The sequence below is a fragment of the Podarcis muralis genome, chromosome 6 (genome assembly GCF_964188315.1).
Source record: "Podarcis muralis chromosome 6, rPodMur119.hap1.1, whole genome shotgun sequence".
Classification (NCBI taxonomy): Eukaryota; Metazoa; Chordata; class Lepidosauria; order Squamata; family Lacertidae; genus Podarcis; species Podarcis muralis.
This window is the reverse complement of record NC_135660.1, coordinates 19,431,811-19,456,148: the sequence shown is the minus strand read 5'-3', so window position 1 is coordinate 19,456,148 and position 24,338 is coordinate 19,431,811. Positions and strand designations below refer to the sequence as shown.

General features: G+C 44.7%; 1 long non-coding RNA gene across 1 annotated transcript; it reads left to right on the top strand.

Annotated features, from left to right (window-relative positions):
* Nucleotides 1–2,537: 2,537 nt before the first annotated feature.
* Nucleotides 2,538–17,750, top strand: LOC114597941 (uncharacterized). Its single transcript, XR_003706922.2, has 3 exons — nt 2,538–2,810; nt 6,019–6,135; nt 17,051–17,750. It is a non-coding gene; the product is annotated as an uncharacterized LOC114597941 (long non-coding RNA).
* The last annotated feature ends 6,588 nt before the right edge of the window (nt 17,751–24,338 follow it).

Below are 24,338 nucleotides of genomic sequence, written 5' to 3'. Positions count from 1 at the left end.
GAAGGAACATCTCACTTACCACTGTTTTATCTGTTTTAGTCTTACTGTATGTCTAGTTGCATTTCTTTGGCACTGAAGATAGTTCCACACTTTTTGCGGCGAATGCAACTGCTGGTTTGGGTTTGTTGTGCTTATGTCCATATAGTAGCATCTCTTGATCACAGTGGCTCTGTTTTAACACACGTTTGAATAAATAAAATCTATAGAAAGCTGGACAAAACTGTCTCAGACCTGAATAAAAGGAAGCATGGAGAATGCTGAACATGACCTCATGCTTTTGAGGAGGAATGTGAGATGCTAGCAGCTCCCGTTTGTGGTAAGGTACAGCTAGGCTTCTCCTCTGGCTCCTCTAACACAGAAGAAGCTGTCTACCCAACCTTTCTTCCTCCATGGGATCTGAGACAGTGTACATGTGGCTCCCAGGTAGTCATCTACCCATGTACTGACCAGACTCAGGTTGGCTCAGCCATCAGAAAGGTTGGGACCTGAATTGAAAACCTGTGCTCTGAGACTTTAGTATTGTAACGCTTTCTCCACAAAACAGGCAGTCGTTTTAGGAAGGGTTGCAGATCAGTCGCAGAACCACTGCTTTAGATGCAGAAAAGGTTCAATACCCAGCGTGTTCAGGGAGTGCTGAGGGGAGAACCACTGCCAGTCAGTTTAGACATCATGTCCCACAAGTATCCTGGAAAAACTGGGACATCCTGGTTTTTTTTCTTGCGAGAAGAAGGCAACCATTTTGGGTGTGATCTTGCGCAATTTCCTCCCTGGAAAAGTGCCTTTGGGGGGCTGTGATCTCGCGCGGCACCTCAAAACACATATTTTTTTGGTGCTGTGTTCAGAAAAGGTGTTTTTTTTTGGGGGGGGGGAGAAAGATGGTGTCCCAGTTTTTGTCTTCAATGTGCTGGAAGATATGAGACAGGACTGAGCCTAGATGGGCCCAAGCGTCTTAACTGTATAAAGTAGTTTTCATGTACCCAGCTGAACTTCCAACAGCACCTGGAGGAAACAAGCTTCCCCCATTCCTGCTTTCCACACAATTCACCTTTTTAATAATAATAATAATAATAATTATACTTCCTTATTTATATGCCACCCATCTGACTGGGTTGCCCCCAGTCACTCTGGGCTGCTTTCAACAAATTAAAACATCAAACGCGGTAAAACATCAAACATTAAAAACTTCCCTATACACTCCCTATGTTCCGAGGCCTGCACCTTCCACCAGAAGTATTGCCTCTCAACTGCCCCAGTGAACTCATTGCCCCTCATTATCCTCTACTCCCTCATCTACTCCCACACTAGGGCGTACTGGATTTTCCAACTTTCAAATCCCCAAAATTAGGGGTGCTCAAAAGTTGCAACGTGCCCTGGGGATTCAAGAGATATTTGGGTTAAATGAGTATAATTTAGTTTTGCTTGGTAAGTAAAGCGTGTGCAAAATTGCACATAGAAATAATTAAAAAAGGGATTGCCAAGTACTTGCAGTTAGATTATATGTTATTTCTCTTCCATCTCCTTCTTCCTCTTCTTTAGCATGACCAGACCTTATCGGAAGCTAAAATTCAAAACCCTTTGGTTTCCTGAAAGTACTGAATGTGCTTCTTCATTGAACGTAGACATCTCGAGCTGCCAAATCACAAAAACACACACAACAGATTTGAATTCATCACACCTGAAAAACATATATTTAAGGCTCCTCACTGAATAACCTTGCCAAAAATTAAGTCTCCCATGCCCAACCTCCAGGGCTGGATTTAGGTTTGATGAGGCCCTAAGCTACTGAAGGTAATGGGGCCCTTTATATGTCCAGCTGCCCTTTGTCAACAACAAATTGTCACTGGTTTTTGTGTTGAATATATGCTATACGGTACCGTATTTTTCGCTCCATAAGACGCACCTTTTCCCTCCTAAAAAGTAAGGGGAAATGTGTGTGCGTCTTATGGAGCGAATGCAGGGGGGAGGCAGGCGGGAAAAGCCCCCAAGAGCCGCACACAAGCTCAGCGCGGCTCTTGCGGGCTTTTCCCCAGGAGGGAGAAGGGACTAACTGGCCGCACAAAAGCCGCATGCTCTTTAAAGGGTGTGCGGCTTCTGCTAGCTTTTCTACGAGGTGGGGGAATTCTGTCAGTGATGAGCTGCCCTTCTCCCTCCTCGGGGAAAAGCCCCCAAGAGCCACACACACACACTCCACGCTGCTCGTGAAAGGGAGCGCTGAGCAGAGCCTGGGATGCATACAGGCTCTGTTCAGCGCTCCCTTTAAATAATATTTTTTTCCTTGAATTCCCCCTCTAAAAACTAGGTGCGCCTTATGGTCAGGTGCGCCTTATGGAGCGAAAAATACACTAATTTATGGACCTAATAGGTATCTAAAGCCATTTGCGCACAACAAAATATGTATTTTCTCAAAGTAATTGTTGAACTGCAGTATATTAATAGTGTAATTTGGGGGAGGGGCAAAAGAGCGGAGCCCTAAGCTATAGATTGTTTAGCTTGTACATAAATCCGGCACTGCCAACCTCCCACATGCTGCTAGCTCTTTCTGCACTGTGCTCAGAGATAAAGCTTGTAGAATTAGGGAACTCTGGGACATGTAGTTCTCAAGAATAAAAGGGCCACAGACGACAAGTCCTAGAGTGCCAGGCCTGCCTCAGCGGGTCAAGCTCATAGGCTGCCATCTAGGCAGGGCTGTCCAATCAAAGCCAAGCTGTTCTGAGGCCTGGGCTGAATAAGGCCCAGTGTGCTGAGAGCAGCTTTTGGGGACCAGGAAGGCTGGCGCTGCAACCTATGAACCCCTGAGCTCAGGGTGCCAGGTAAGGAGGGAGAGGGCCAGGGTTACTGGTGGTGGGTCATGCCTGAACCCAATAATAATAATAATAATAATAATAATAATAATAATAATAATAATAATAATTTATTTATACCCCAGCCACTCTGGGTGGCTCCCAACAGAATATTAAGAAGACAATGAAACATCAAACATTAACAACTTCCCTAAACACGGTTGCCTTCAGACAGTGCTTTTATTCGGGGGGGGGGGCGCATACCCCTAAACATTTTGTGAATGTTTGTACTTTTGTCCATTTACTGTATTCCCCCCCATATGAACTATAAAATGGTGATTTTCCTGAGTCAGAATGAGAGTACCCCTAAACATTTTGTTTTATTTTTAAAAAGCACTGCCTTCAGATGTCTTCTAAAAGTCAGATAGTTGTTTATTTCCTTGACATTTTAAATACACTTCAGCCAGATTGCTGGGTTCCAGACACGCACGCCCAATTGAGCCCTGGTTTTGAAGCACACGCCCTCCTCTAGGGTCATAGTGTTTGCTGCACAAGCACTCTCTGATTCTCTTGGAAATGATAGTTTCTTTGTTAAACAATAAAAAGTGCAAAATTACAAGTGCATAGAGTAAGATAAGACACACACGTAAAAAATGAAAAAACAATAAATAGTATTTCTTGGTTCTCTTGGTGAGTGAGGCCTAGGGTATTATTATTATTATTATTATTTCTATACCACTTTGTTTTTAAGAAAAACATCTTTTAAAAAGCAGTTTACAACACAAACCACCTAACCACAACAATTCTTTTCTTATACCCTGCCCATCTGACTAGGTTACCCCAGCCGCTCTGGACCGCTTCCAGCAAAAAACAGAGGGGAAAGGGGACATCAGTCATTAAAAGCTTCCTTCAGATGTCTACTAAGTCATATAGTTGCTTATCTTTGACATTTGACAGGAGGGCGTTCCACAGGGCGGGTGTGACTACTGAGAAGGATTTCTTCCAGGTTCCCTATAATTTCACTCCTCGCAATGAGGGAACCGCCAGAAGGTCTTCAGAGCTGGACCTCAGTGTTGGGGCTGAACAATGGGGTGGGGTGGAGATGCTGCTTCAGATATACACATAAAATAAAAACAATCCAAATTAAACATTACTGGAGAAAGTCGCATATTAAGTATGCCTTCCAAGCAACATTAATTAACAGGGAAGTAAAATATTGCTTTAAAGATTTCAAAACAAAGCAGGTCAGCTACAGAATGTGCATTTAATACAACAGCAAAAATTATCTTTAAACATTTCAGAAGAAAACATTGCTAAAGGAAGTCAAATATAATATACACATTTAAAACAGCATAATTAACAAGAAAATAAAATTGACATCTGTAGACCATAATGCAGAGCTTTGAAGGGCCAAAGCTCAGCAGTGGAGCATCTGCTTTGCATGCAGAAGGTCCCAATCCCTGGCATCTCTAGCTAGGGCTGTGGGGAGACGCCTGTCTGAAATCCTGGAGAGGCTCTGCCAGCCAACCAGTGTAGACAATAGTGAGCCAGCTGGCCCAGTGGTCTGACTTGGTAGATGGCATCTTCCTCTGCTCCTGTGCCCCATCTCTGAGTAAATGCACACAGACAGCAGTAAGGACACTCAGGCACCTCTACATGGAAAGGGCCAAAGCATCCATTGATGTACAGAAGGGGGGAAAACCTGAAGCAACGAGAAGGCACAGTAATAGTATAAGGTGTAGAAATAGCAATCTGGAAGACTAAAGTAATTTATACATTCAGCTAAAGGTCGCGGGTGGCGCTGTGGGTTAAACCACAGAGCCTAGGACTTGCTGATCAGAAGGTCGGCAGTTCAAATCCCCGTGACGGGGTGAGCTCCCGTTGCTCAGTCCCTGCTCCTGCCAACCTAGCAGTTCAAAAGCACGTCAAAGTGCAAGTAGATAAATAGGTACCGCTCCGGCCGGAAGGTAAACGGCGTTTCCGTGCGCTACTCTGGTTCGCCAGAAGCTGCTTAGTCATGCTGGCCACATGACACGGAAGCTGTACGCTGGCTCCCTCGGCCAGTAAAGCGAGATGAGCGCCGCAACCCCAGAGTCGGCCACGACTGGACCTAATGGTAAGGGGTCCCTTTACCTTTACTAAAGGTCAAAACTGTTTAGGTATAATGGACAATGAAGATCTGGGGGGCTGGCTGCTCCAGATGTGTTCAGACAAGCTGCTTTGTCCCATCTCAGTTCAGGGTCGTGGCCAGTATTGTGTTTTCTGGTCACATGTTCAACATTTATGTGAAAGGTAGCGTGTCACATCCGTATGTAACCCATGTAAATTTTCACTCTGATTGGGGTTGCATGGCTGCCAGAGGCCGTAGTCAACAGGTTGGGAAGAAGAAGAAGATGATTGGTGTTGGGACATGTAGCCAGATCCTGTTTCCCTTTTGTGTGTTCTTATGCTTGCTGTTCTAGAGAAGGGAGAAAGGTGGGGACTACAACACATTGGTTGGAATACTTGTTCTCAGGGCTTTTTTTCAGCTGGGATTTACTGGAACTTAGAATGGCACCATTGCTATTCTAAGAGAATGAGGGAGGCATTTGTGGTGAGTTCCGGCACCTCTTTTTCTAGAAAAATAGCACTGCTTGTTTTGTTCCAGCAGATTGAGTACAGCAAATCTTAAAAGTTTAGGACACCAAAGGTAAACAGAGGATTAATAAATTTGGACATTCTTAAGCATAATTTACAATTTAGCCTCACGTTTTCCTTGTGGTAATGGGACAGCTAGCCTTGACTCAGTCCCTGCACTCCCCTTAGCCCCAGTAAAGTGTATGTATGCTCCTCCCAAACTGTTAATGGGAAAGGAGCCCTGTCATCCTTTGGATCTGATCACCTTCACTGTTTCCCATATACTGTACTGCAATCTGCTTTCTATATCCATTCCACAGTGCCATTTCTTCTGCTTTCTAATATATATATATTGCTGAGAGTATTACAGAGAATTAATGTAAATCAGAAGAAAAAGAAAAGAGAAGGGGGGGAATTACATTAAAATGCATTAAACAGCAGGGGAAAACATCAATAACATCAATAACGCTAAAATATAATTAAGGTTACAGAACCAAATAGCATATGTGTAAATAGATAAACTTATTATTTCCCTCATGTATGTATTGTTTCATGGGATGGGTCACTATGGTTTTGACAATATAATATCATTAAATTTGGACAAATTTCTTCTGCTTTCTAGAGTTGCTAGAGTTCTCTGAATGGGCAGAAAGAGATGAGGACCAGATCACTGGTTGGTTACTACTGAGAAGAGGAGAAAGTTGCTGAGAAATTTTAGCAAATCCTAAGGAAGGAGCAGGTAGCTTTTACATTCATTTCCTTTAATGCTGAGAGTAATCACATCCACACCACAGACTTAAAATGATTTAACAGACTTTCCCTCTCTAGGAAACTTTGGGAACTGAAAGCTAGGGATCTCAAACAGAGACAGTATTCTCACCAAAATATCGTTCCCATGATTCTCTGGGAGAAGCTGTGACATTGCTATAAAATGGACATGTCTTCAGTGTAGATATGCCCAGAGGACTGATGAAATCTCTCTCTCCTTTGTCTCCCCTGCACTTTCCCTCATTTTTTCATTCTGATAAACTGACATTTGTTTCCAATTCCCCAAACTTTGGGAACAACCCAAACATAGAGAGAAACTCCGCGAACTAATGTTTTCTCCCTCTGCAAAAACATAAAATAGTCTTATGTTTTCTCTGGGATTTTTTAAAAAGCACAGTATCACTTTAAAGTGACAAGGAGAGAGAACAGCTCTGAAGTTGTTGGCAGCTGCTTTTGCTGTGTTTATGTGTGTGCATTGATGCGGGGAATCATAGTTGTTCCTTAACTGTGACATCCACATATTCAGCATGTGTGCAAAGCAGCCTTTGTGCATAGATGTCAATGTGTTGTTGGAGCTTTCGTGCATTTGGAGTCTATGGTTGTATGTATGTACAGTCAACTTGCAACTTACGTGCATTAAACATGTGCAGTCGCAGAATTATGTGCTTGGCTGAAAAAGTTTTTAAAAAATTAAAAGGGGGTGGGAGAGTGGGGGGAAACCTTTGGCAATCCCACCCACCATTGCACACACCCTGGGAGAGCATTCAGAGGTGCAGAGAGAATCAACAGCGGTCTTGAGAGAGTGTGATATGTGCTGCGCTGCACTTTTTACGGTTTTTACAAGGTTGTTCTGATCGTACAGTGGTACCTCGGGTTACAGACGCTTCAGGTTACAGACTCTGCTAACCCAGAAATAGTACCTCGGATTAAGAACTTTGCTTCAGGATGAGAACAGAAATCGTGCTCCAGCAGCGCGGCATTAGCAGGAGGCCCCATTAGCTAAAGTGGCGCTTCAGGTTAAGAACAGTTTCAGGTTAAGAACAGACCTCCGGAACGAATTAAGTACTTAACCCGAGGTACCACTGTATGTGGTTTTGGCTATTACGTTGAGAGTCGACTATGCTTATATGCCATCCAGCACATGGGGTGCTATTCCATTAAGTTTTACTCAAAGCAGATGAACATGATGTAAGTTACATCCATTAATTTCATTGGGTCTACTTTGTATAAAACGTAGTTGAATACCACCCCTGGATATCAGATGTAGTAAGGGTCAGGAAGGCTAGCCGGAGGCTGTGTGATTGGAGGCCCCCCTGCCCTGCCCAATTCTGAATAGGACTTGAGTCTTCTCTCTGATACAGCTTGGTCTTTGGTGCCCTCTAGAGACTGTTCTTACTCTTCCTGCTTGTTATTTCAGCCTTGTTTTATATTACAACTGCACTCCAAGCCAGCTTTTTCCAACTTGTTGCTCTTCAGGTGTTTTGGACTGCAATGTTTGAGGCTGAAGTTCAAAATTTAGGAAAGGCACCAGGTTTCAGAAAGATTTTGGGGGGAAAGAGTATCACCATCCCACATGATCTTCACCCAATCTGGACTGGAAGTCTCCGGCTTAAGCCCCAAATTGAGGGGTTCCTGAAGCAAAGGAAGGATTGAACTCTGATTAATAAGACTACACACAGAGGCTTGAACCAGCAAGACTCTGGGAAGGGTGAATATAATACTCTCTGCTTGTCTCTCCACCCCTCGGTCCAGGTCATTTTATTCACAAAAGAACTTTTACAGAGAGTTCGTAAGAACCAATCAGATTTCTTCTGAGCATTTCAACAAACCCCATGTGGGGACAAAGTTAAAATACCAAAACTAATTAAGCACGCATATTTCTGGGGTAAACAAAACAGAACTACAAAGGAGTGCATTTGGCAACCCCGGAGGTGATAAACAAGCAATATACATGATAAGAGGATGGCCAGGAAGACAGTAATCATTATCACCTTCAGGTGAGATCTGTTTCCTGGCCCTAAGATTATTATTATTATTTTTTAAATCATATTTATTAAATTTTCCAACAATAAAAGAAAAAAGTCCAAAAAAAAGAAAAACAGTAAAAAAGAAAAATAGAAAACATTTACATTTCAAGCCTTAATTTCAATAACATCTTTCCCGGACTTCCCCACCCCTCCCCTTCTTGTATTCCATTTCTATTTATTTAATTCAACAAGTTCCTATCCCACATTTTTGACCTTATCATATTTGACCCATTATTCAATTTAGCTCATTTTACATACCCTCTTTCATAATCCACCGTCTTTAAACATAAACCTCTTTTTTCTAAGATCGACCCCTGTTCCCCTCCACGAATTCCCCCTTTTTTATATTCACTTCAAAACAACATATGAAAGAAAGAAAAATTCAAAATATAATTGTACACCCTTTGGATTCCCATTCTCTCTCCCCTCTTTCCCGGTTTCAATCCCCAAAATCCATCAGTCTATCTAGTGTCAGCCTGGCGATCTCACGTCCGAGGCTCTTAAATCTCTCTCTGCTCCTCTTTGCCGGTTTTTTTGATAGTCTTTTATGTCAGGCACCAGATCTCGTAGAAGTTCTGTCCCAAAAATGTCCATTTTTCTTGCATCCAGGCCTCTATAGTTAAAAATAGAACTCCAATCTTGTTTCTTAATCCTTTTGAGCCTGAATGTCCCAAATAGTCCCACTTCCATCTTGCTCAGGTTTGTACTCCATAGATCTTCTAGTACCTCCATCAGGAGGTCTCTCCAATTTTCAATGTCCAGTTCACACCACATTTCCATAATCCAATTCCTGTTTTCCTTTGTGTCCTTCCTGGCAGACCCTTGGCCTTCCTTAGTCTTCTGCGATGCTGAAACTCCTCCTTCATTCCCTTCCCACTTCGCTACAGAAGCTATTTGTTCAGGAACCAAAACTTGCATCAAGGCCCTTCCATTTTCAATAGATGCCTCTATTGTTTCCTTCAGTTTAGCTACTTCTGTAGACAAAACAGTACTCTGGTCATACAGTTCTCCCAGGAGATAAAAAGTCCTGTTCAACTCCATCAGTATTTTTCCACTTGCAGCCATACTTGTAATGTCCCAAAACCCCCTCTAGAGGGGTTATAGTTACTTAGTTTCCTTCCAAATCCAAGCCAAAAGTCAAATTAACTTGTTATTCCTTGTTTTCAATACATTATGTCCAAATTGTAACGAATCTAGCCAGCAAAGTCACCAGAACAAAGTTCTCTTTTTTATACTTCACTTTGACAGCTACTTTGACAGCTGTCAAAATCTCGATCTCTCTTCCCCAGGCTCTCTCGCGGTTTACTCCCGGTTCCGAGGGGGGGGGTTGCACTTTAATCTCAGTCCACTCTTATCCTCCAGCACAATTACTTGTAATTTAAACTCGTGGAATTTATAAGTTTTTCTCAATGAAGAGAAGGCTCTTTTTTCGACCTTAATTGTTAAATCCTTGCTTTAAATTGTCTACAATGGGGGGGGAGATGGACTTCCTCTTTGCACCTCCCCCGCTCGTGCCGAATTTCAAAAAAAAAAAAAAGGCGAAGAATTTCCCTTTTAAGTCCAATTTCCGTATTACTCACGGGTTGTTGTTTTAATCCAAATGTTCAGAAGAAGAAGTCAGCGCTCTCCACCGAATGGCATGCGGCTTCGCTCAGCAGGGGAAGCAGAGGACTCTCAGCACCGCGCCGCTCCCCGTCCCCCGTTCCGTAGCCTTTAAAAAGGCTCCTTCACGGGTCGGGAAGGGCGCTAACGGTGCCCGCCGAGTCACCAAGTCCACGGGCATCCGCGCCCGTGGTTTTTAAGGGTCCCCGCGTCGCCGGCGCAGTACAACCCGATCCCTACTGAGCAGATTCCCTCCGGAGCTCGGAGGGAATCCGCCATTCGGCAATGGCGCCAACCCGGAAGTCCTTCCTGGCCCTAAGATTAACATCCTAAGATTAACATATCAGAAAAGCTACATCAAAGAAACTTGCCCACTCTCTTTATGGCCCAGGATGCCTTCCTGGCAAGCAACTGGGCTGCATACGTGACTTGTCAAGAAAGAGAAATGGGCAGGAGAGAAAATGGCCAGAGATGCACAGGGTTGTGGGATTTGATCAGAAATTATTGTCAATGAATTAAACCCAGTCAACACAATGCATTCATCGTGGACACAATGGCTTGATGCATATTTTATAATTCCTCATAGTAATCCCACCTGACCCCACACTCTGGATATTTGCACTCCTACACCAAACTAGATGAATAATTGGATGAATAATGTTTCAAAAACCCCAGAAAGCCTCATGAGAAAGTCATAGCTCTACAGTTTATATTGTGAATCACTCTGAGATCTACCTGAGGGGTGGTGTACAAATTTATTAAATACAGCCCCAAAACTCAAAACTGAAGCAAGTTGATCATTACCACTTAATCCACTTAATCCTATAAAGCCTTCGGTGGCTCAGGACCACAATACCTCAAGGACCGCCTCATCCCATATGAACCTACATCTTCTGAGGCCCTCCTTCTTGTGTCTCCTCCTCAAGAGGTCCAGAGGGTGCCTTCTCTGCAGTGGCTGCCCGTCTGTGGAATGCTCTCCCCAGGGAAGTTCGCCTGGTGCCTTCCTTACACACTTTTAGGCGCCAGGCAAAAATGTTCCTTTTTAACCAGGCCTTTGGTTGCTCTGTTGACAACCTATGCCCTTTTAAAATGTGGCTCTTTTCTGGTGTGTGTGTGTGTGTTATTGGGTTGTTGTTTTTATTCTGATTATATATGTTGTGATCTTTTCTGTGAACCGCCCTGAGACCTCCGGGTATGGGGCGGTATGTAATCCTCATAGACCTGAAAATATCCAGCAGGACTTACTTTGTTCTGATCAGTGTGTGAGTCAACAAACATTGGGTGTGATCTCACTCTGCCCTAAGTGTTTTGAACAAGAATGCTTTTCACGATGTTAATGAAGTAGCTTTCTGTGGAGCCTGGCTTAATTTGAGGTAGATCTGACCAAGTTTTAATCCCAGAACCTAATTTTTAAGTGCTTCAAATGTGCAATATCTGAATAACCACTGATATATGGAAGGACTCCGTGCACCTTTGGCATGTCATTGTTCATGTTCTTGTGATGTAGAAAGTGGGAGACAGACATTTTTCATACTTTATCAGCCAATAATCAGCATGCAATTATTTAAAAATGGGCTTTCCACTAGGAAACTCTATTTTAGATCACTATCTAGCAAGGTAGCTTATGGAAAGCTTAACACAGCCTGCCTAGCTGGAAATGGCCTTCTTTCTCTCCAATGACCAGAAGGTGTCACTCTCACGACACTGGGCTTGCCTACTAGATCTTTGAATCTCCTGCTGAGAGTGTTGAGTCAAAGCCTCTTTTTCTTCCATGTTCTGGCATTAGGTGTTTGATACAGCACTTTCTGAACCTCTGTGTCCACAAACCTCTTCGCACACATCTGCCTCACACACGATATACATTTTCTGTCAATTTTTTACCACTTTAACAGACATGGTCCGTCCCCCCCCCAAGAATTTTGGGAAATGTAGCTTGTTAACTGCAGTTTCTAGAGTACCCTGGGAATAGGAATTAATCGTTAAATCAGTTTAAGGCTGTGTGCCTATTACCAGCTTAAAACAAAGCTAGCGTAGCCTCCAGCATTTCTCCGATGAAAATAGCGACATCCTACCACAGGGACGCGGGTGGCACTGTGGGTAAAAGCCTCAGCGCCTAGGACTTGCCGATCGCATGGTCGGCGGTTCGAATCCCCGCGGCGGGGTGCGCTCCCGTTGCTCGGTCCCAGCGCCTGCCAACCTAGCAGTTCGAAAGCACCCTCGATAAATAGGGACCGCTTACCAGCGGGAAGGTAAACAGCGTTCCGTGTGCTGCGCTGGCTCGCCAGATGCAGCTTGTCACGCTGACCACGTGACCCGGAAGTGTCTGCGGACAGCGCTGGCTCCCGGCTTATAGAGTGAGATGAGCGCACAACCCTGGAGTCTGGCAAGACTGGCCCGTACGGGCAGGGGTACCTTTACCTTTACTTTACCACAGGGACGCAGGTGGCGCTGTGGGTTAAAGCACAGAGCCTAGGACTTGCTGATCAGAAGGTCGGCGGTTCGAATCCCCGTGACGGGGTGAGCTCCCGTTGCTCGGTCCTTGCTCCTGCCAACCTAGCAGTTCGAAAGCACGTCAAAGTGCTAGTAGATAAATAGGAACCGCTCCGGCAGGAAGGTAAACGGCGTTTCCATGTGCTGCTCTGGTTCACCAGAAGCGGCTTAGTCATGCTGGCCACATGACCCGGAAGCTGTCTGCGGACAAACGCCGGCTCCCTCGGCCCATAGAGCGAGATGAGCGCCGCAACCCCAGAGTCAGTCACGACTGGACCTAATGGTCAGGGGTACCTTTACCTTTACCTTTACCTTTACCACACCCTCCAATATTTCTTCGATGAAAATAGGAACATCCTAAAGAAATGTGGGACATTCCAGGATCAAATCAGAAACTGGGATGGCTTCTATAAATCTGGGACTGGCCCTGGAAAATAGGGAAACTGGGAGGGTCTGATTCTCTTTCTCAGTTTGCATTGAAGTTGGTTTGAGAGAAATTAGATGTCAGGCAGCAGAGGATCCAACCCCACAGCAGGTTGCCAGGAACGGATAAGCAAGGAAAAGTCTTTACCAACTGCTTTTTATTCAATATTCACAGAGAGAGGCTTGGAAAGTAAGCCTCTTGGAACAATGGCTTTGCCCCGAATGAGCAAATGAATGAATGCCCTCTGCCTTTGAGCTCTTTACTCTCCTATTTTCAATGCTTATCAGGTTCTGGGAGAGGGGCGGTCTGGAATGCTTTCTAAAGACACTGTTACAGATAGGTAGCCATGTTGGTCTGCCATAGTCAAAACAAAAAAATTTTTTTCCAGTAGCACCTTAAAGACCAACTAAGTTAGTTCTTGGTATGAGCTTTCGTGTGCATGCACACTTCTTCAGATACACACAGTGTGTATCTGAAGAAGTGTGCATGCACACGAAAGCTCATACCAAGAACTAACTTAGTTGGTCTTTAAGGTGCTACTGGAAAATTTTTTTTTGTTTTGACTAAAGACACTGTGTTCGTCATCTGTCCCTCTAATGCTTATTCTTCCTCCTCCTCCTCCTCCTCCTCCTCCTCCTCCTCCTCCTCCTCCTCCTCCTCCTCCTCCTCCTCCTCCTCTCCCATTATTTCCCAGCTTTCCCCCTCATCTCCCTCAAACCCCTGCTGTAATTCCGAACTGTCTTCTTCTTCTTTGGAAGGGTCAGGCTGGGGAGGCGGTCTCCACCATTCCTCCTCTGCCCAGTCCCTGATCCTCCCAGTCACATGCATAAAGCATTGTGTAAGCCAGGAAACTGATGTATAGGCCCTAGCATGCACACAGCTGATTTGTCATAATTTACATAATTTTTAATGGGGAAATTAAAAATTGGGCTGCCTTGCGTATTAATGCAGTCCCCAGCTGATGAGTGTAAACCTGTTCTAAGATGCAACTTAAAATTCATGAGTGGTTCCTGGCACACCCTGTCGCAGAAGTAACCTTGGTACCTCTGGCCTTTGGGGCTTTTACAGGTGAAGCATTTTTAGCTCAAAACATGCCCCAGAAACAAACTTCCCTTGTCTTTTACAGAAGCGTCACATGGTCATGCTTACTCCAGTGGTGAGAAATTCCATGGTCATGGCACTTGCCTGAGTTGGGTTTCCTTTGGAAAGAAGTTAGTGGAGGCTTGTGGTGTTTTGTTATGTTTACGTTTATTTACAAATGTACAGGCTGAGCCTAGGTGGAGACACAGTTTAACACTCGCAGCAGGCAGACTAAGCCACTGCCCCACACCAGATCCCCAGAGTGAGGGAGCTCCCCTCACTACAAAAAGGCACTTCCTGGAGCTTCCCCTCTCTCTGAATCTCTCTTAAAACTTCTCGCTGCAGTCTGCTTCTCAAAATGTTTCTACAGTGGTACCTCAGGTTAAGAACTTACCGTAATTCATTCCGGAGGTCCGTTCTTAACCTGAAGCACCACTTTAGCTAATGGGGCCTCCGGCTGCCACCGTGCTGCCGCCGCACAATTTCTGTTCTCATCCTGAAGCAAAGTTCTTAACTCGAGGTACTATTTCTGGGTTAGTGGAGTCTGTAACCTGAAGTGTCTGTAACCTGAAGCGTCTGTAACCTGAGGTACCACTGTATTGATTTCCACCCTAGTTTGCCCCTTCTCTCTAGCTGGAGGCAGTGGGGAAAAATAAGGGTGAATCATCTTCCCCACCAATCTCCTAGCCTTTTAGGATTACATTTCAAAGAATCATAGAATTGTGGAGTTGGAAAGGACTCCAAGGGCCATCTTGTCCAATCCCCTGCAGTGCAGGAAACTCAATTAGATCATGACAATTGGCCACCCAACCTCTGCTTAAAAACCTCCAAGGAAGGAGGGTCCACAACCTCTAGAGGGAGTCTGTTTCACTGTCGAACAGGTTCCTCCTGATGTTTAATCGGAATTTCCTTTCTTGTAACTTCAAGCCTTTGGTTCAAAGCCTACCCTCCAGACTCGAACCCTCCAGAAGATGAAACTTGCTCCATCTTCAATGTGACAGCCCTTTAGATATTTGAAGGTGGCTATCATATTTCCTCTCAGTTTGTGGTGCCCAGAACTGGACACAGAATTCCAGGTGTGGAAGGCAGAGTGGAGTGGCAGGACCACATCTGTGTCCTGTTCTGGCCACCAGAACAATTTCCCCGGCAGATGATATGTCTGGAAGCTTTGCCATTCCTGTTACGCAACGTCTGCAGTCTTTTTTAACCCTATTAACTTTCTGCGATCCAAACTTCTGAAACTCACAATATAGTCACAACCCTGGATGTACCTTGGCTTGTACCCAATAGTGTGGGAACATAGGAAGCAGACTTATACTGGTTTGGTTCACACAACACACTAAGCCATAGTTTATCAAGCATTTCCAGCTCCTCTGCAAAGCAAGAACTTCAGCTGGGATGCTTAAAAGGGGGAGTACTGACCATCAGCAGTGTTACTTCACCTGTTCCTCACTCGGTAAGTTACTTCCAAGTAAAGATACCGAGAAATAAGCTCTTTGGGGCAGGGTGGGATGGAGTTTACAAATTGCTGACCCAGTATAATGTCACAAAACATGATGGCATGCTCCCATTGCAGGGGTGTTTATGCCATGAATCATAGGGGAAGAAGTTGAAGTATGGTGTTACTATGCAGGGAGTAGGTAAAGGCGGATGATTCAATCAAACAAAGCCAGGACCTGGCCGATTAACATAGCAAAGTATTTCATTCACCTAGAATAATGGCACGCTTTGAGTTAGAAGGGGCCTTGGAGTTCCGCCAGTCCAAAGTCCTACTCGGTGTAGGAATTTTTGTGCATGTCTGAGAGGTTGCTTCTGCTGAAATAGCGCCACTGAAGGAGAGGCCATCTGTTCCTCTGTGAAACAGGTTGTCCTGTTAGCAGGTTTCCTCTATTGTTAAACCGGAATATGTTTCTTTGAAATGCCCTCCCATTCATTCTGGAGCGACTGAGAACAAGTTTGCTCCATCTTCCATGTCAGTGTTTCGCATACTGTAGGCAGGGGACCAAAGTGGGTCTCAGGGTTGTTTCAGGTGGGCTGTCTGCAGCTGTCTCCCACCAACCTCTCCTGGGAACCCAGATGGGTCTCATTTGGCTTTCTCCTCTTTTGCTGCCACCGCTGTGCCAGGAGGAGGAGGGTGGAGCGAGCAGAAAGGAAAGAGGAGACTGAGGCAGAAGTGGAGGAAGCGAGCAGCCTGAGTTATGCTATCTTCAAGCATCCTAACTGACTATGGCATTTTATGATTGGCTCTGGCCCCATCGTCCGCCATTTTGTGACTGATAGGCCTCTCAAGTGGGCCCCAGGGGTAGAAAATGTGAGAGCCCCTATTCTGTGTGACAGCCTTTTGGACTTTTGAAGGCAGCAGTCATCCTGTCTCCCCTTAATCTTATCCAGGCTAAACATATGTCGCTGTTTCACAAGACCAGTTTTCTTCACCATTGAGGTTGCCCTGCTCTGGACACACTTTGTGAAATCCAACTTCAAATATGGCACCCGAACTAGGCACTAGTTTATTACATAAGCTGCCTTGGCAGAAAGGCTATAGACATAAAATAAAAAGATGGTAATTAATATTCAGTTTCATGTAATAAAAATAATAATAAGAAGAGGAGTTTGGATTTGATATCCCGCTTTATCACTACCCTAAGGAGTCTCAAAGCAGCTAACATTCTCCTTTCCCTTCCTCCCCCACAACAATCACTCTGTGAGGTGAGTGAGGCTGAGAGACTTCAGAGAAGTGTGACTGGCCCAAGGTCACCCAGCAGCTGCATGTGGAGGAGCAGGGAAGCGAACCCAGTTCCCCAGATTACGAGACTACCGCTCTTAACCACTACACCACACTGGCTCCCAAATAGATGAACATCGTGGCTTAGGCTGCAGTATTACAAGCATCAACAAGTCATGGGCTTCCTGAGGAATATTAGTTGACCCTCTCAACCCCATATAGTTTGGTTACCAATCTTTATTGTGGAAGTTTTACTGGTTTTATTTGCATTTGAATTGTAATTAGCTTATGTGTATTTGGTTTTTTAAATAAATAAAAAAAGGTTTCTGTGTTTTAGCTGTGTTTTTACCTGGTATACACATGTTTAGCTACAGTGTGCTTTTTATTATTTTGTAAGTCACTTTGGGACCTAGGTGTGGTTGAAAAGCAGGGTATAATTTATTCAGAATTATAGCAGTAAATATTGTGTGCGTGTGTGTGCCTCCTCTCAAAACCTCTAGAGTTCTCATTAAACATTTGTTTGTTCACTTGTTTCTCTTAGGTGTGGCACCTGAGCGCTGTTAAGACGGCTATGGCTATTAAACGCAAGTTCAGCACTCTCTCCTGGTACTACTGGCAATACCAGCTGATCACGATGGCTTATCTCATGGATCCTTTTGAATGGTGGATCTTCCACAGTTTGCTGCTTGTTTGCATTATGGGGTCGGCCTACGTTTTTTATGCCGTTGTTCCTCCTCAGATCCGCTTGGTTCTGAAGCTCGTTTATCATGTGTTTGGCTTGCAACCAGAAAGCACCATTCCAGCCATGATGTGAACTTACAATGCACAATAGTGACTGTCCCCCCCCCTCCCCTTTTAAGCCATGTGCTTACAGAGACATTCTGGGATTTATAAAAGCAACTTTATTCTTCTTCTTCTTCTAGCAAAGAAGCCTCAGGGAAGTCACAATAGTTGCATCCTTATTCACCTTATATCACCTATAGAGTCTCTGCATGTCTCAAGCAGATTGGTGGGTGAAATGTCATGTAAAAAAAATTTTTTTTTAACTTATCCAGAGAGGTTTGCTCCTGGGATTTTCTTCAGCTGTAATTGCTTCCCTTCATGTTCATTGTTTCTTACCAGAATTAAATCTCGCGACGTGCTTGTTTTCATTCAAATTTTATTCCAATTCATTATGTACCACTATTCTGTGAGAAACTATAAAATGCGAATAAAACACGGAAAATAGATAGGACAATGTCTGTACTGTGCCTGAATGTTGTGCTATTTTATGGACACGGTCCAGGTTTAGGTTGTAATCCTGTACACACTTGCTTGGAATTAGCCTTATTGAATCAGTGGAACTTACTTTGGAGGAGTAAACTTGTAGTAAAGAAGTGAGCCGTCAGAGCTGTCCTTCCTTGCTGGCTTTCCTCTGTGCCTGTCCATCTCAAATGCATTCAGCGCGTTCGACAGAGATACAACCAACAGTGCCAGTGTTGATCTGCAAGTGTGGAACTCACTGCCTGGATTTGGGTGTATAATATCAGGCCCAATATTTTCCAGGTTATCAATAAGCCCTGCTGGATCAAAATGAAGGTCCATCTAGTCCCGCATCCTCCTTCCCAAATATGGCTTTGGGAGATCCACAAGCTGGGTATGAATGCCAGTGAATTGCATTCAGTGCCATGTGGCCTCTGAACATGGACAGTCTATAGCAGGAGTGGGGAATCACTGGTCCACGGGCCAAATGTGGCCTGCCAGGCCTCCTCCCTTGGACCACGAGACATCAGGTTGTGGGTGGGTAAGGACAGGGCTTAAGAGGAACAATCGGAAGCATAAAATGAGCTCCCAGTGAATCGTCTCTTTGCTAGAGCAAAGCACCCTCCCACCTGTTCATCAGCTGACAGATGGGTGGGAGTGTGTCTCGCTCAAGGAGGGGGAAGTGGTCTCCATTCAATGGAATCTGTTTCTCTTCCAGCACTGCTCTTGAAAGGAGCTTCACACTGCTTCTTTAAACCTCCTCAGACCTGCTCAAAAGCCCTCCGCAAGCTGATTTGCAGAGGAGCAGCACAAAGCTGTTTGCAAAGGCCATAGTGAAGCCAGGTGACGGAGAGGTGGGCGGTCCCACTCACCTGTTAAATTAGGCCCACCAAGGATGGGGCAAAACAATCTAGCCTGCTGGTCAGAAAAAGTCACCCACTCCTGATTTATAGGCCTCAATAAACTTGTCTGCCATAAATTCACCGAACCCAGCTTGTCAAGCCATTAGATTGGAGAACTGGGCCCAAGCCAACAAATTTAATTTCATGAGGGACAAATGGAATTTGGGCAGGAAGAAACAGATGCACAAATATAGGATGGGGGGCACCTGGCTTACTAGCAGTACATGTGAAAGGTGTCTAGTAGTCTTAGTGGACCACAAGCTGAACATGAGTCAACAATGTTATGCAGCAGCAAAAAAACTAATGCTATTCTAGGCTGCATCAACAGGAGTATAGCGTCCAGGTCAAGGGAAGTAATAGTACCACTCTGTTCTGCCATAGTCAGACCACACCTGGAATACTGTGTCCAATTCTGGGCACCACAATTTAAGAAGGATGTTGACAAGCTGGAACGTGCGCAGAGGAAGGCAACCAAGGTGATCAGGGGTCTGGAAACTAAGTCGTATGAGGAGCACTTGAAGGAGCTGGGTATGTTTAGCTTGGAAAAGAGGAGACTGAGAGGAGATACCATAGCCATCTTCAAATATCTTAAGGGCTGTCACATAGAAAAGGAAGCATGCCTGTTTTCTCCTGATCTGGAGGGTAGGACTCAAACCAATGGCTTCAAGTTGCAAGAAAGGAGATTCCGACGAAACATTTGGAAAAACTTTCTGACAGTAAGAGCTGTTCAGCAGTGGAACAGACTCTGAAAGGTGGGAGAAGACTCTCCTTCCTTGGACATTTTTAAACAGAGGTTGGGTGGCCATCTGTCATGGATGCTTTAGCTGAGATTCCTGCATTGCAGGGGGTTGGACTAAATGACCCTTGGGGTCCCTTCCAGCTCTTAAGATTCTCTGATTCTGTGATTCTACATAGACAAAGTTGTTGCTTAAATTCTCACATCTTACTAATTGCTACTTCTTGGGCACATAGACAAAGATGTTGCTTAAATTCTTACATCTTACCATAAATAAATGAAGCAACCACATGCCCCAGCATTTCATGGAACTTTGGTGTTGCAATCCAACCTACAGAGGTTGAAACAAATCGAATCTGATTTCTGTGGGATTGTCAGCCACACTGCACACCCAAAGACTTATGTAAGATGTGCAACAATTCCATGCACTAACTCCTAATACATCTCAGGAACTAGCAGAAATTTACTGGTTCAGGTTGTCTTCCGCTCAGTCCTCATCCTTGCCATCTTGATTTAAGCACTTTTCAGTATACACAGTTCTGTCTGAGGACAGCTCTATGCTTTATATGGCAGACACAACCACTGTGTGAGCCCTGCATGTTTCTCTGATGTTTCTTTCAGCAAGTATGTTAAGTCGGGGGTTTTTAGTTCAGAAAAATTGACCACCTCTCCCCATATAAACCATCCTGGACTCAACCCGAGGCCCTTCTTCGTGTGCCTCCTCCACATGAGGTCCAGAGGGTGGCAACACAAGATTTTTCTGTAGCGGCTCCCTGTTTGTGGAATGCTCTCCCCAGGGAGGCTCACTGGTGCCTTCATTATTTCTTTTTAGGCGACAGGTGAAAATGTTCCTCTTCCACCATGCCTTCGGCTGATTAATATTCTACAGCCTCTTAAATGTGTTTGTGGGAAGGGTCTCCCAGGTCCTAGTCCGACATTCTGACCACTATACCGCACCAGATCTCAAGCTGATTTCACCCAGGTGACTTGGACTATGGCCAATGGTCAGGGGTGGTGGGTGGGTACCAGGTTGCAGAAACCTCCATAATGTGCAGAGCTCCCATGACAAGTGCACAGGAGTTCTTCAGCAGAAAACTCAGTGTGGAATGTGGTCCATGAAGTCAGAAAGATCAGAAACCACTGTCATACTGGATCTGTTACTGCACCCATAGCAAACAACTCGTGGTAGAACACAACGCCTAAGATCTTGTTTTTCTGCAAATCATATCAGGAAAAGGAAATCACCCAAGGTGTGGCTGGAAATTCTGTGGACATCTATCGACGGAAGGCATAACCATCTATTGTAAGTGGAATGCGATTTGATGGGAGCCTAGAGGTTGGGTTTAGCGTTTGATCGTTCTCTTCACTTAAGAAAAACTTAAGGTTGTCAGGGAGCTTCCTCAAGCCTGAATGCCAAAAAGAAAAACCCATATTCTCTAGGATGGGGTAGCACAGATAACCAAGCACAAGATTGGCAGGGCAGGCATTTCTCTCCAAAGGCCTGTCGAGGCATGAGGGGAACAGGCCTGGCAAGGGAAGCAGCCAGATAATACCAGAATGCAGATGAAGTTGAATCAACATGTTGCTCAAAGGGGTGTGTCTGAAAATATGCATAAGTTGTCCCAGTGTTCTGACTCTTTGAATTGCCATTTATAGAAAATAACTCCATGCATTTTAAAGCTGAGTGACAGGAAGAGATCAATGGATAAAGGCTTTTCCGTCACAGCATCTCCATACACCTGCTTGGATATATTTCTCGCACACAGTTGTTAAATGACCAGGATCACTACTGCCCATAAAAAGGTGACAATTCTACATTAAGGCTTAGCAGGTCCAGGCCCTGTGAAGCTTCCCTGCCTTTCAAGCAAAGGCAGGGAATCTGCAGCCTTCCTTGACATGTCCTGGGAGTCCAGCAGTGGGCAAGACACCAAATCAGAGGTTTCTCGGCTTCTGGCTGAGGAGCTGGGTCAGGGTCCTGGCTTTGAGCCTGATACTGGCGATCAGGGGCTCACTAAATCCAAGGCTAGGAGGCAGGAGTCCAATAAATGGGGTCCCAAAGTACCAGGGACTTTACAGGCCTGAGAAGCCAAGAATCTCCTATGCTATCTTGCCAGTCTAACGGTCCAGGGAGCCATAGCTGTCAACGTTTCCCTTTTCTTGCGAGGAATCCTATTCGGAATAAGGGAATTTCCCTTCAAAAAAGGGAAATGTTGACAGCTATGCAGGGAGCATAAATAAGGGACAGTATGCTTTATATCTCTCAACCTCTCAAGGTCCTACGTGGAGAGAAACCACACAGGGACTCTTTGAAAGACAGATAATGCTTGAGGTATAGGATCCTTGAATCTCAAACTGCATGGGTGCTGAGCACCCATAATCTTACATTGCCGGTTGCTCTCCTCGCTTCTGTATTGCAGTGTGCTTTGTTTTGTTTTGTGCAGGCTTGTAACTGAAATAATTCTGTGCGGTTATATTTGTCATTTGTCCTGTTTAATGGAAATAAAACAAAATTCCTCAAAAGGAAAAGGAACAAGCAGTTGGCAATGTCGAACCAAGGGTGACGCTATCGTAGTAGCACTGATGAGTCTTCAGCATGCTCTTCATTCACTCTCCAGTCCTCCTTCATGAGCCCAGAAAATCCTTGAAGAACTACTTGAGAATGATTTACAGATGGTTTACTCTGTACAAATTTACAGATTTAACTCTGAGTAGACTTGCTAAGATGTATAAGACTGAATCAGGTAAGTGCTGGAGATGCAGTGATGTCGAGGGTACATTCTTTCATATGTGGTGGACCTGTAAAAGAGTCTTGGGAAGTAATTTATAATGAATTGAAAAAAAAATGTTTAAAAGCACCTTTCCCCCCCAAAAAACACAGAGTCCTTTTTGTTGGGGATAATTCAGATGGAAATTCCCAGGTGTCAAAAAAGGTTATTTATGTATGCCATTAGTGTTTTGTTAGCCCAAAAATGGAAAACGAGCGAGGTCTCAACCAAAGAAGAATGGCAACTTAAACTGATGGAATATGCGCAGCTTGCAGATCTAACTTAAAGAATAAGAGAACAAGAACCTTTGTGTAAAGAAGACTGGAAAATGTTTATTGAATATATGGGGGGAAATAGGGTACACTTGAAAACACTGGCAGCACTAAGATAAATTCAACAGTGTAAATAAGTTGTGATGGAAATAATAATGGAATACTGAATGGTTTAGTTTATTTAAAATATGCAGGGATTTATGGTATGCAAAATGAACCATGGACAGAGAAGAAGGGAAGTCATTGATATTTTAAGTTTGTCTAAATTAATATTCTAAATTGTAGAACAGAAAATTTAATAAAAATTATATTTAAAGAAAACCCTGTTCCTGGTATGCCAGATGGGCAGACATGGAAAGCTGACCAGGATTAAATAGGGGACCCTGTATTGATAGTATCCTGGCTATGTGTTCCCTACATTTACTAATTTCAGAAATTATGGGGAGAACCTGGCACCCAGGAATTTGAGGGGATCCTTGCCCCCAACAAACCCATAACTATATTCTGCCCTTCCTCCCAAAGGGTGGCAAGAGTTACTCAGTTAATGTATATTTTTTGTGGTTTTATATTGTAGACGGATAGCTCAGTCAGCAGAGCGTGAGACTCTTAACCTCAGGGTTGTGTTTTCAAGCCCCCATGTTAGGCAAAAGATTCCTGCCCTTCCAACTCTACAATTCTATGGTTCTGTGGTATCGGCCCTGTGATCCTCGGATGAAGGGCGGTATATAAATCTAATTAATTAATTGCAATTCTGGCAGGTGCAGCCAGCAGGATTGCATATAACTGCCCCAAACACCATCACAAAAAACCCCTACAATGAGTGTCTGGAAGGGCCCTGAGGCAACATCTCCTCGAAAGCTGGCCAGCCTGGCAGTTGAATTTTGCTTCAACAGTGGCAAGAAAAAAATGTCTCCCCTGCACCTGCGGGCAGCACACTGAGCACAGCATGCAGGCCAGGCTGTGTGACATACAGCTCTCTCCCATTCCCTGTCCTTTTGGCATTTGCAGCCTGAGGCAGGGCCGGCCCTAGGTATTTCATTTCCCGCTAAATAAAACGTAGAAGCGGAGGTGGCACCACTCTGCATAAAACAAAACGCAAAGGTGATCTTCTGTGTGTGGTGTTTGCCAGAGCCTGCGGTCCTCTTCCTCTGGAACTGCTAATTAGGATTACCCTAATGAGCTTCGTGGGTTGGAGCCAAGGAGAGAATTGATGTCACATTAAATCAGGGGTGGGAAACTACAACTCCCCTCACCCCAACCATTGGCCATTGGGGCTGGGGCTGTTGGGAGTTGGAGTCCAGTAAATCCAGAGGGCCACAGCTTCCCCATCATTTGGAAATGTGGTTTCAAGGAGCTTAAACTAGTCAGTTTGTAGCCTTTCCATATCCTCATTAGGAAAATCGTTTAAATGGATTAGCTGATCCATAGGACCCAAGTGATGTCATTCTGGTTTTACTGGCTCGGGAATCGAGCGGCTGCCCAACTATTTCCTTCGGTCACACCCTGCTGATGACACTTTAATAGAGGACTGGAATGTCACTGAGACACATTTGTTCCTTAAGGCACTCCAGTTGTGTGGTCATTTAAGGCAAGTCCCAGGAAGCACGTTGTTTCAGCCAGCTGTTGTCTGGCTCTCCCCATTTGGTCTGCAAGGCTGTTTTGTGGAAACCACGTCCCCTGCCCCACACCTATGGGATGTCAGGTATGGGGCAGGCAGTGGCATGGCTGCAGAAAGCAGGATTGAACCCCTCACGTGTCACCTGATGCATGTGGGGAGTTTGATCTTGCTTGATTTGAGCATGCCAGCCAGTTCCCAAGAGAAACTAGTTGGCATGCTCGAACTTTGTGGGAAACAGAATCGGACTCCCCAGGCATTAGTTCAAGGAATTCAATCCTGTTTGGACGGAATCTC